This window comes from Panthera onca, chromosome E1, assembly GCF_046562875.1.
Source record: "Panthera onca isolate mPanOnc1 chromosome E1, mPanOnc1 haplotype 2, whole genome shotgun sequence".
In the NCBI taxonomy this organism is placed as follows: Eukaryota; Metazoa; Chordata; class Mammalia; order Carnivora; family Felidae; genus Panthera; species Panthera onca.
In genome coordinates, this window is record NC_138352.1 from 41,354,582 (window position 1) to 41,367,826 (window position 13,245).

Genomic DNA, 13,245 nt, shown 5'->3' on the forward strand with positions numbered 1-13,245 from the left:
AGTTGGGCTTAGAAATAAATGAACACACAAAGGAGCTGCTTCCCTTCCGACAGGCTGGGGCCACGGGAGCAAGGTGGCCCTGTGGAAAAGCAGAGACCCACATCCAAACGCACATGTGCCGTTCGCGAGGCAGTGTCTTCCTCCAGAATCCACTGTCATTGTGCTTCCTTTCCCCGTTTTATATTTTTCCACCTTTTTCTTCCCCCTGTTCATCAGAAATCTTTTTTCCACCTCCTCAGAGCCTTAGGGGGAAAGAGCTATTAATTTGCAAATCATCTGATCTGTGAAAGGATCAAGATGCCTGTTTTTCACCACTAAATCCAATGTCTTGGGTGGACACACATATGCACACATGAGCCCGTCATGCTGCGAATCCAGAGGGTGGGGATGCCAGGTTTCAATCCAAGAAAAGTGCCCCACTCCCTGCAGCTCCCCCCACCTGGGACCTGTGGCTCGAATTAAGCCTTAGATCCCAAACTGCATAACGTTCATGTTCGTATTTTTGAACCAGAGAGAAGGGGGAGGTGAGGGGACAAAGAGAGATAGGGAGGTGTGTTAATGTACATGTGCCATTCAGGACTTGGACTAGTCTCCCTACTTCCAACCCCCCAAACCATTTTTTACAAGAGTTGCTTTTATTCATTCTCAGGTCCTACTTTTCCAATTTTTTTTTTTTTTTTAATTTCTTGGTCTATAACCACTGTGGCACAGAAAGGAGATCATGCTCTTTTCCTCTTTGCAAGGGGGATGAGAGGCAGCTTTGGATCTCTAGACAATGAACATGGGGGACCCAGCCACACTGTCCTGAGCTGTGGCCTTTGGGGAAGGCATTTAGCCTTTCTGGGCCTCAGTTTCCCCATATGTATTGGGCTAAGTGATTGCTAAGGTTCCTTCCAGCATCGACCGAATGAGATAATGTGTGAAAACATTTTGTAAACGCTAAAGCTGGACGAATGCCAGGGATTATTATACGATTCTAATCAATCCTCTTTTCTCCACATGGATCTTGGCTGTTTAGCGCCAGCAAGCAGGCTAAAGAGGGCTGAAAGCGAGAAAGCTTAGCAGAGATGGAAAAGCTCTGTGGCATGGACAGAAAAAAACCCGGCACCTCCAGAAACATTCTGTCTCTGTGTGCCCCCCAGGCCTGGTCGGAAGGGGTGGGGAAGAAGAGGAGGCCTGACTTCGTATGACGCATGTCAGTCCACATGGAGGCAGAGAGTATATTTCTTCTAAAGCATCATTTGTCTCCAAGTGACTGACATAGGAACCTGATGTGAAGGCGATCTGCGATGGTTTTTTCCAGGAAGAAAGGGAAGAGCAAGGTGTAGCTGATTAGCAAGTTAATTATTTCAGTATCCCAAGGGTTCCAGTGTGGTGGTAAGTTGTCCAGCCCTGGTGTAATTTCACAGTCCATGCATTTCCTGGTGAGCACCTGGGGTGCCCGAGTCTGTCTCTCTCTCCATCCACCTGCCTCATGTCTTCTTGACACACCTGGGGAGATGGGTAGGGCTGGGGAGGTAGACAGAGCAGTGCACATATTTGGCCTAGGCTGGAGGGTGGGGGGGTGGGGTGGGGGCCGACAGAGAACAGAGCAGAGGAATCCTCTACCTCCACTGAGTGTTTAATTATTTGGCCTTTCCTTTTTCTTAAAAAAAAAAAAAAGAAAATCTCTTGTTTAATAAATATTAATGAAGCAGGTTCTCAGAAAGTCGAGTTGCTGTGAGGTTACTTCCCCACACTCAGCATGGAGAGCGATTGGGTATGAGGGGCCCCTTTTGCCTCTTACCTCCTCCTACCCCCCCCACCCCCACCCCCGCTCTCTCGCCAATGCTCATGTTTGCTTTCTCAACTCTGGCCACCGCTTGGTCTGCAGCGGCCTTCTCCAATCTGACTTCCACGATCTGATTTCCCCTTGTGAGAGGGGAGGGAGGATTGTGTGGTCTAATGGATGCCTCCCTCAGAGAGATAAGTTGGGGATGCTAACGTGAGTCCCAGAATCCCAGAATGAGCAGCTCCTGCCACTCACTCTCTGGGCTGGTAGGGCCAGCCCCCCTGCCGTTCCTCCTGAGGTGGACGGAGGGAGGGCTCCACAGTTTACTTAAGACTGGTCCCCATCTGCTCAGACTGGCCTTTCATAAGGGGAGGGATTTATGCAGTGTCCTTGTGCACAGACCTGGGATTTGCCTGAAAACCTCGGGCCTCCAAGAATATTGTTGAACGCTAAAATGTTCAGCCACGGAGATGATTCATGATTTGTCTGCATGGACAGGGCGTGTGTATGAGAGAGAGAGAGAGAGAGAGAGAGAGAGAGAGAGAGTGTGTGTGTGTGTGTGTGTGTGTGTGTTGCGGAGAGGCGCATATGTTGATGGGTGCTTTTCACCATTCCTACTTCTAAATCCAAACGTTAGGAAACTTTTCTTTTTCTGTATTTACTCAGGAGACAGCCCACGGCACCAGCCTCCGGAGAGCCCACTTCCTGACTTCAGCGGTGTGAAGACGATACGATACTTTTTTGGTGCTGGCCTTCAGCTGTCCCCCAAAGAGGTTGGCTGATATCCCTGCTTGGTGGAGAGGGGCCGGGGGCTATCTGGAAAGATAGTTCTGATGACTGCTTCATTGGAGGTGGCAGAGGATTTGGGGAATGGGGCTGGGTGAATTGCTGTTCAAACTACATTGGGCTCTGTTTATCTCAGAGGCCTTGGGGATCTCAGTAGGGGAGAAGTTAGAGAAACTTAGAACACAGGAAGACAGGTGGAGGGAGTTCCTTGGCTCAGTCTTAGTACTGCCATGCTAAAATGAAGCCCAGGGATGGTAAACAGATACAACAGAGCAGGGTTTTTGGGTTCCATGTGGGACCTTGGCCCTGGTTGCTGGGAGATTAAGAAGTCCTTTGCAAGTTGTGGAAAGACCTAGAAGTTCCATTTATTCATAATCTTCGGGAAGTAAATGTAATCTCTTTTCGCTGCCTACTGGCTGGTACCGTGCATTTCTGGCTTGTATGAGCCTCATTTGTGGTTCTGCCGTTTTCTCGTTCACGTTCCAGTTTGGACTTGCAGATGAAGACCCCCAGCCTTCCCAGCTCTTGAATTTTCTTTCCTCCCAGGCCATTCATAATTTAGCCAACAGCCTAGGCCATGGGTCGGCACACATTCTGAGAGGTGAGCTGGGCAGGCCTGTAACTACGGGCGAGGTTGTTCTCATTTGGGCTCAAGGGACGATACAGCTTCCCCTTAAAAAAGCAGCAGGGAGCCATTTCTGTGAATCTTTTAATGAAGGATTTACTACTAATTTGATAAGTTCTGTGCTCTTTTTACTCATTCTGGATGAATAACTTTGCCAGTCAACCCGAGGGTCTGCAAAACCTATAAAAATGCTTCCTTTGGTCTCCCTGTTTTAACACATACTGGGGCTTGGTGCTGTCAGCCTCTGACAAACCCAGGGAGGAGCAGAAACATTCCAAAGACCTGGTCTTAGAATGTTATCTCTTCCCCTACCCCAAATCCTCACCCTCCATGTTATCTGTCCTTATTGCAAATGCAGAGACCTCCTAGGGAAGTGTGAAGGGATGGGTCTTAATCAGGTTTGGGGAAAGGAGAGGAAGTTGAACTCAAAGAAAGGTTGGGAGAGTCAGAACGTTAGAGGACGCTCCTCTGTTGTACTTCTTGTGTGTTGTATATGATAGATCTCCTACAAATTACGCATTGGCTGCGGTAATCTACAGTGTATAGGTTGGCATTTGCCAAATGCTGCTTGGCCAAAACAGTGTTAAATAAAATCGTAAGAAATGCTACCAGGGCCTTGCATGGGTTATTTAATTCTATCAGTGATAAACAATGTTAATGTGTAGCATCTCAGCTGGCACAATATCATGTTTCATTTATGTATGCCGAGATATATTTAACCATGAAAGATAGAGTTTTCCAACACATATATTTCCTAATGATTACTTAGAAGAAATGTGATGGGAACGGCAGAAACCTCTTCTCTGCACACACAGACTGCCAGGAACACATATTCACGTGGCCAGCCAGCCACGCACATACTGTCATATACGGACCTCCACGGGTAAGTGTCAATGTCGATCCTATAAGTGTAGATCCAGCTGTATGCACTTGTACACAATAATGCACACATATACCAGCGTTTTAGAATCTTTGGTACATTCACACGTGTGTTCTCCCATGCTGCTGCATAGACAGATGCTGATATGAACACGCAGACCATCCCATATGTGGGCATTGATATGTACACAGGTAAGCATTATCAATGCAGATTCTCATGAACCGAGAAGAATGAGTGCCCACACGCAGGAGAAGACTACATAAGTGTGCCTCTGTGCACCTGTGCGCATTTGTACACACACACGCCCCTGCTCTGGGGTATACACTGAGGACACCCCATACAACCATGGTGTAACAGCTGCCCTGTTATTCTTGGAGGTTCCAGACAGGGTGGACGCTATTTGAATTGGTCGTTTGCCCTGTATGAGCCCTGAGGCCTTCAGAATGGAAGGCCAGAGGAACAGGGTCAAGATGCCAGCGTGCCTGGCCTCTGAGGAAAATAGTATGAAACCGTGGGGGATAGGAGAAGAGGGTCGGGTAGTTTGTCTCTGCAGACAGAGATGCCTCCAAAAGGGGATCAATCTTTTATTCACTCATTTAATGTCAGGACACCTGAGTGGCCTCTGGGGGCCTGTTTCTGCTGCCAGTTATCTATGTGAGCTTAGGTAACCCGCTCTCTGGGCCTCATCTTCTGCCTCTGGAAAGTGAAGTGTTGGCCCAGACCAGTGGCTTTCAGCCCCAGGTACACAATAGAATCATCTGGGGAGCTTTTTTAAAAAAAAATACAGACACCTGGGTTCCATCTCAGACCAATTAGATCAGAATCTCTGGAGGTGGGTGCCCAGCATCTTATTTTTTTAAAAGCACCCCAGGTGATTCTATATTCAACCAATGTTGAGACCCACTGGCCTAGATACTCTCTAAGACCTGTCTCGCCCCAAAACTCTGCACTATAGAGGGAACTTTTATATATAAAGCACCATGCTGGGCACCAGGGTACTCTGCTGAAAATTCTAATTCACTTGCTTGAGATCATACAAAGCCATTAAAGTCATTCATCTTTCAGTTCTGGAAGAGGATCGTTTTTGAACAAACTGTATTTATCCTATAAAAACTCATGCCCGTGTTTCCAGTTGTCTCTTTGTTTCCCTCCATCTTTGTTCCAATCTTCCATCTCTCAGACTCTCTCACTCATCAAACATTAATTATACGCCATATACGCAGATGCTATAAGTGGGTGCATGATAACTGTGATAGATACCTTGCTACCTGCACATACTTCATGTCTAGCTCCCCACCCAACCTGTCCAGCAGCACCGTATTTTTAGCAGGGTAAATGACAAGGCACAGGCCCCCCGGGGGGAATGTTTTCTCCCTCCCCCAGCCCTGAGTCAGAGAATAGCAGCCCCTCGGCCCGTGCCCCAGTTCTGGAGGCTGGTGAGGTGGCTGAAGAAAGCCTTGAGCTGCGTGTCCTAGAAAGCTGCGCTCAGACTTGGGCCTTTGGGAATCCTACCTTAATATTCTCCAACAACCGTTCCCCAGGCAGAGCCAGTCCCCCCTTGAAAACAAATCTGCTCGCAGCCGTACCTGTCAAAGGAGGCTGAGCCCAGCTGGGGCGCCTCACCCACATGGCAGGTGGAAAGCACAGCCAGGACAAGTGGGCTGCCACTTTCTCAAGGTGGGGATGCTTTCTCAAGGTGGGGATGCTAAGGAGAGTAGGGGCAGGAGCTCTGCCTTTCACTTGGGGATGGGGGAGGGGGAGGGTTCATTCCAGATGGGGGGCCTCCACTTCTCCCTCAGTGCTGGCACTCCCCAAAGTTGATGTTTGGGCCCCTCCCAGAGAAACTCAGAACTGGCTCGTTCTCTCTCTCTCTCTCTCTCTCTCTCTCTCTCCCACTCTCCCCCTCTCTCTCTTCAGCTCTGCTGGCTGGCTCACGAAGAAGGCTAGGCTGGGTTTTCTCTTGAAGGCATTTGGACTAGTTTTCTTTAGGGACATTCCAGTGTGGCTACTGTTGCCTCACTATCCACATGGGCCCTGCAGCTCATGTTGGGGCCTGAGGCCTCTGTGGGTTCAGCTCGAAGCCTCTCCTCCATGCTTGCTAACGATTTCTCCATTTCCCTCTTTATTTTTTCCCCTCTCTTTCGTTTTGTCCCCTTTCCCCCACCGATGACATGCCGGGTCGGGTCTTGGCCCCCAGAGAGGCCTGCACGTAGGGCGGAAAAGGTGGCTGATCACAGCAGACACCTTGGGCCGTGCTCCCCTTCCTCCTCTTCCCTCACTTCCCTTGCACGGAGGGCAGGCCTGGTGCTAAGGAGGGAGCCCCAGACACAGCACAAGATCCTCAGATTCTAAATCTAGGGCCAGAGCCCAGCTTCCCACGCCTGTGCCCCTTCCCAGGGCCCATCTCCCCTTGGGCCTGGGGAGCATCACACCCCAGGATGTGATGGATTCCCCAGGCGCCTTCAAAGGACTCCACATTTGTTTGCAATGCAGACCTTGAATCCTGCTCTGGTCATAAATGTTGTTTATTTTGACTAGGACCTACTGAAAGGGGATTGGGGGTTAGGGAGGGCAGAGAGGATGCCTAGGGAAGATCATAAAACCATTAGCAGGACAGGGCTTTTAGGGGTCACAGGATCATAGAATTTTCTGGCTGGAAAGAACATAGGCCATTAGGAAGGTCAGAGATGACCCTTTGTCAGCAAAAGGCCTCTAAGTGCCACATGGAGCTAGGGTAGGGAGCTTTGGGTCTCTTTCTAGAAAGTGGACACAGGGTGTGGGGGCATGACCCCCCAATAACCTTACAAGGGGTGGGCGATAGTTTGCTGAACATGATGGATTTGCCCTCCCGGTGGGAAGAACCAGTTGCTTGAATGTGCAGTCGAGCCTCTTGTTTGGGGGACCACTCCCCCACACGGCTCTGGGCAAAGGAAATAAAATTCTGCTTCCACCATTATTTGGAGCAGCTAGTTTATACCAGGTGCTAAGCCCAATGCTCTTCCAGTACCTTCAAAACAATCTTGAAAGAGATGTGATCTCCATTTGGCAGAGAAGACAAACTGAAGCTCAGAGAGGGGAGGTGGTTTGCCTAAGGTCACACAGCAAGTTAGTGGTAAGGCCGGGACTAGACCTTAAGACTTTGGGTTCTTTGCACCTAATCTCCTTCCCCCCTCCTCTCCCCTCCACCACCTGGTTTGGTCTGGTCCTCGTGACCAAATGGGAACAGGGCTCCCTTCTCTCTAAAGCTCATGGTGGGACTCAGGAAAGTTCATGAGCAAACATCTTTTCTAATAAGAGAGAACATCAGAGTCTAGGGCTCCTCTGGTCCCTGGCATAGTCCTGGCTCAGTTCACAGAGAATGTGCTCCCATAAATCCTGCCAGAGTCAGGAAACCATCTTGGTTGCCCGTTATTTGCTGTGTGACCCAGAGCAATTTACCTCACCTCTCTGAGCCACACCCTCTGGAGCCATCTCCAGACCTGAGGTCTTTATGGAAGGTGAGCTTTGGTGGAGGTGGTGGCAAGCTAGCTGACCTCTTTTGAGTCCCTCTGTGGTGTCACAGCTCTGGGGGGTGTAGGGGGGGGAGATGAGATGAGACTTGGTTTTGCCCTCAAGGCTGACTCAGGTCACGAAAAAGACCTGTCAAAAGCAGGCAAGGCTAGGCTGGCTCAGATCCCTGCTGAGAGCGGGAGGCGGAGAGCCAGGGCAAAGGCTGGGCTGTGAAGAGGCAGCTTAAGCAGCAAGTTCTTTCCTGATCCCCTGACTGTGTAATCCAGTTGCTTGGAGAATGGAAAATCCCCTTCTCTTCCCCCAGCACCCTCCCCCACAAAGGCCTCCTAATAGGCCTGCCAGCTTTGGGGTGCTAATCTGCCCAGATATCACTCTGAGAACAGGTTGCCAGGGGTCCCAATCCCAGCTGCCCCTCTGTGGAAGATGGGAAAGGGTGGGAGGGGGCAGGGGTCTGGCGACTTGTGTGTGTGGGGTCTCCTACTCTCTGGCCTACCCAAAGGATCAGGGACACTGATGGGCCTCTGTGCTAAGGGAAACTTCAGGGACGGGGACAGGGGCAGGAGGGCTGGGTCCCGGGGCAGAGGTGCCTTGGGCAGGGCTTATTATTAAACAGCCCCATTATTTCATCCAGCATGTTCCTTTCATTTTTATTTGAAGACGGCTCCCTCCCCAGCACCTTCGCCTCCCTACCCCCTACACTTTCACTCATCCGTCTCCTGAGCCGCTGACAGCTGCCCTGCGGGTGAACTCCTGATCCTCCTGTGTCTGGAGAGACCCTGGGGGGTGGTGGTCAGGCCAGAGTGTGCCCCCTCCCAGCTCCCTGGCCCCCAGCCCCCCACATACTCATGCCCTCAGGATAGGGCCACCTCGGCTGTAGGAACATACCCAGAAGGAAGAAAATGAAGGAGGGAAGGAGCCGGCAGGAGGACCAGGAGGAGGATGAGAACAGAAGAAATGAAGTGGGGGGAGAAAAAGAAGGAAAAATGAAACTAAGAAGCAACAGTGAGAGAGGGAAAGAGGGGACATAGGAAGGAGAAGAGAGAGGAAGGAAAGGAAAGGAGGAGGATCCATGGAAGGAGGAGGGTGGGGGGTTAGGGGGCTGCACCTGCTGCCAGAAGCCCAGGTCTCCCCAGGTGTGCAGGATGAGGCTGGATGGGGCCCCACCCCCCAGCTCCACCTCTGGGAGCATAGCCCTCCCTTTGGCTGAAGGGCAAGCCCCAGGAGGCCACAGATTAGTGCCCTGGGCTGTATCCACGGTCTCTTGCTTGTGACGGTCAGGGCTGTGAAGACCAGCCAGGTGGGACCCTTCATTTCCTTCCCAGGATGGTGACTGCTTCTTCCTGGTCCTCATGCCCATGCCCACCTTAGCTGGCTCACGGCCTGTGGCCTCTATCCTGCCTGCTCCTCTTGGGGAATTGGTCCTAATTGTTGGGTTTTATGATGTTATGATGGACAGGGCCTTAAAGACCAAGTGTTTCCTATCCCTTCGCTTTACAGATGGGAAACTGAGGCCTAGAGAGGAGAAGGAGCTTGCTTACAGTCACATTGTGAGTTAACGGGGAGCCCTGCCTTTCTAACGTCATGGGCTAACGTGGAAACAACAGCCAAAAAGGAATGGGGGCAGCCTGATGTCTCTCTGGAGAGGGCCGACATTCGATCTGTTCTGCTGGAAACACTGCCATGGCGTTTTGTATCCTAAGTGAGGGAAGACATTTGTGACTACAGTAGTTAACCACATTCTGAGCACATGCCAGGAACTTTGACATATATTGTTCTCAGTAAATCTTTACACATATCCTGTCAGAGGGATATTCTATGTCCTGCATTTACAGAGACATAAACCAAGGCCCAGAGACATTAAGTACCTTGTCCAAATTCACACAGCTAGGAATTTGAGATGGGATTTGTTCATGCCATGCTCTATCTTGGATGATGATGGCCAGTGCTCTCCAACCTCCACCCCATTCTCAACACCCCCCCCCCACCAAACTCCAGGGGTTAGATCTGAGACACCCCCCCCCCCAATCCTGTACAGGACTGATATTGTCAGGGAGAACACAGGTGGGTAGAATCCTCTGACCATGACCCACTGACTTCCACCAAAGACCCCACAAGGACAAGGGTAACGTCCCCTGAGACACTGTGTGATTTATCTGGTGATATTGTTATTTTATGGGATGGGCCAAAGAGGTGTCAGGAAGCAAGTTTGCTGTAAATCTCCTCTCTCTGCTCCCTTTCCCTCTGCATGTCCCCTCCTAGGATTTATGGTGGAAAATGTCCAGAGCTAGGGACTCGGGGCTTGGGTTCAGGCTTGGGGTGGGAAGGCAAGGGACAATACATCTTCCTCCTCTGAGATCTGCTAACTGTGTGTGTACGTGTGTGTGTGAGCACTACCCATGCTCCATCGCAAGCCTGCAGTGTATACACCGCAAAATCTTTATTAAGACCTCCATGGCACTCTAATGGCTTTGCAGACAGAGCATATTGTCTGCACTCGAGGTGTGTTATGGGAGCCACCCCAGAGGCTGGTGCCCCATGTGTGCTTTCCTCACTGGTGGCTGTGAATTTCTGAATCAAGCCAGGAACCTGGGGGCAGAGCCCTTTGGGAACAGACCTGTGAGCCATATGCAACCTTGGAGGATGGGAAGAAGCAGGGGGCTCCCCATGGGGCAGGGGGCAGCTGGAAAGGAACTGCTCCTGGGTACTTTTTGAGATTAGGGAGGCAGGTAGGAAAGCAGCTTAAAGTTTGCCTTTAATGGGGTGTCTGGGTGGCTCAGTCGGTTAAGTGTCCCACTTTGGCTCAGGTCATGATCTCACAGTTGGTGAGTTCGAGTCAGGCTCTGTGCTGCCAGTGTGGAGCCTGGAGCCTGCTTTGGATTCTGTGTCTCCCTCTCTCTGCCTCTCCCCTACTCGCACTCTGTCTCTCTCTTTCTCAGTAAATAGGCGTTAAAAAAAAAAGTTTGCCCTTAAGAGACACCAAAGCTCCTGTCCCTGGGGAGAGTAGGCCCCGGACAGGGAAGTCATCTTGGCCTGCACTGTGGATGCGGTGCTCCAGCCTGGCGCCCCGGAGAGATGCAATAAGCTGCAAAACCTGACTCCTTACGTGTAGAGAGCCTGGAGCGTGGACATCTCCTTGCTGTAGGGTCTGTACCAGGAGGTGAGCACGAGAGGACCAGTGGAGACTGAGGCGCCATCTCCCCCTTCGCAGCTCTCCCCCCATGGTGAGCTTCCTGGGCTGTGAATGCCGGGTTGTTTGCATGGAGCTGAGCTTGGCCAGCTCAGAGGCTGGCAGACACTGGCTGCAGCCAGAGGTCTAGAGACCACTCAGCTCAGAGAGGGAGGAGGAAGAGGAAGGAGAGGGAAGAAATGCTGAGGAGGGGAGCGGAGGAAGGGGAGAAGCTAGGGAAGGCCTTTCCTGACTTGTCTGTCCCAGCTCCCTTCCCCAGAGGCCTCTTCCCTCTGCCAAACCCCCTTCCCATCACAGAGCTCCCTGCACAGGCTCTGGCGGCCTCCACTTTGTCCTCTCCATTGCAGGGAAATTTCTCCAGAGTGTGCGGCACCCAGAGGACATCACTTGGGCACCCCACAATTCCCATGGTCCCACATCCAGTGTACAGAAGAGCACTCGGTGAATCCCAGCAAATGAATCCAGGAGAAAGGCGGAGATGTCGCTCTCCGTGTTAATACCAGGTCACTCTCCCTCTCCATTTTTTCCCCTGCTCCTCTCCCGGATGCCCAGACCAGGGCTGCGCTGTGTCTCTGGTTGAATATATGGAATTATCTATTACAATACTTCAATATTTATTACATTGATTTCTCTTTAAATGCTTTGTAAATCATAGCAAAAAATAATGGCCTTCCAACAGAGAGTCATATACCGTAATCAACTGGAAGAAAGTCGGCATTGTAATTTAAAATAAAAAAAATCCTTATGTGAGTCTCTCGTTTAAATTAAGAGACAGGACGTGATTCAAATAATAAGACCCCAGTGAGGCTGGTTTTTCTTGGCAAATTAGTAGAGGTTTTAACTGGAACTGAAAAGGTGTTAAGGTGGAACACTGACCTTATTAGACCTTAATTATTTTCTGTTGTTACATTCCTGGAGCAGAGGGTTTTTTTCCAAAGTGGCCATGTTAAGCCTCATCGGAGGAACTTTGGCTTTCGAGAGATATCATTTCTCAAGAGGCATTAGTGGGATAAAAAGCAGACACTTTGCCTGTGTCCCTTTTCCTCATGCCAGAGTTTCCAGGGCTCCCAGAACTCCTGGTCTAGAGGCAACATTCTTGTCCTTGAAAGCTAAAAATTCACCTCACTGCATCTCGGGCTTCTTACGTTCAAACTTCTAGTGGCAGCCTCTTCCCCTGGATCTATATCCTCTGTCGACTAGTGAAGCCCGCGTCCATCTGGCCAAGAGAGAGGAAGGACATGTGTGCTTTTGCGCCTGTGTGCGCGTGCACACACTGGCTGTGGGGACACAGCCACCTCCCTCACCTTTCACTGCAACCTTTCTGCTCTGCTTTCATGGCCAACTTTGGCTGATTATTGGTCCCAAAGCTCTCCAGACCTAGCCCAAGATGCCAGGGCACCTGGAGATGAACTCAGCAAATGCCCTCCTCTCTAAGTGGAAATAATGTGAGTGAAGTCCTAGCTCTATGCCTGGCACATGGTGGGTATCCAATAGTGCTGCTTTTATTTTTTGCTGGAGGGAAGAGCAATCAGAAAAAAGTCTTTTCCACTTGCTTCCAGACCCCCCCCCCCCTGCAACATATCCTACTGGCCCTGGGGTGGGGTACAGTGGTAGGAAAGAAATACTGAGCCCCAAGATGCTTTGGTGCAGACTTCTGTTCCACAATCACACATCGCTCCTGGAAGATAACCCAGCTGAGCTCTTTTTTTTTTTTTTTTTTAATTAAAAAAATTTTTTTAAATGTTTATTTTTGAGAGGGAGGGAGAGAGAGAGAGAGAGAGTGAGAGACAGCGAGCAAGCAGTCAGGAAGAGAGGGAGACACAGAATCTGAAGCAGGTTCCAGGCTCTAAGCTATCAGCACAGAGCCTGACTCGGGGCTCGAACTCATGAACTATGAGATCATGACCTGACCTGAAGTTGGACACTCAACCAACCGAGACACCCAAGCTCCCCATGCTCTTTTTTTTTTTTTTTTTTAAATTAAACTAAATCAGTTCCATTCCTCCCACGGGCCTCCAAATAGACTTTGGATTTGATCAGAGAGAGGGAGAACTTTTTCCGAGGCCTGGTGGTTCATCACCCTACAGAAGAAAGTTGGGGTGGAGGTGGAGGATGAAGTAGAGTGATGGCAAAGCCCTGGGGATTGGGGGACCGAGGCTGTTACTGGTGAGAGGGCTCCCTGAAGGAAGAGGTATATCACAGCTTGCTTTGGTTGTCCATCAGCTGTGAAAGTTGAGGCTTGTACTGCAGAGGTGAGACCTGTATTCTTCAGAGGATATCCAGAATCCTAGAACAGCAGGTCTGAAAGGGTTTTAGAGACTAGGCAGACTCTCTGGCTTTATAGAGGGGACCCTGAAGCAATTTGAAATGATCAAACACCCTGCCTGAGAGTCCATGGGAGTGCAGAGTCGAGATGGTGAGGGAGGGACACAAAAGCTACAGGTACTGTGGTCTCTGTCCCAGGGGAGGCCTGCTGGAGTCCTGGA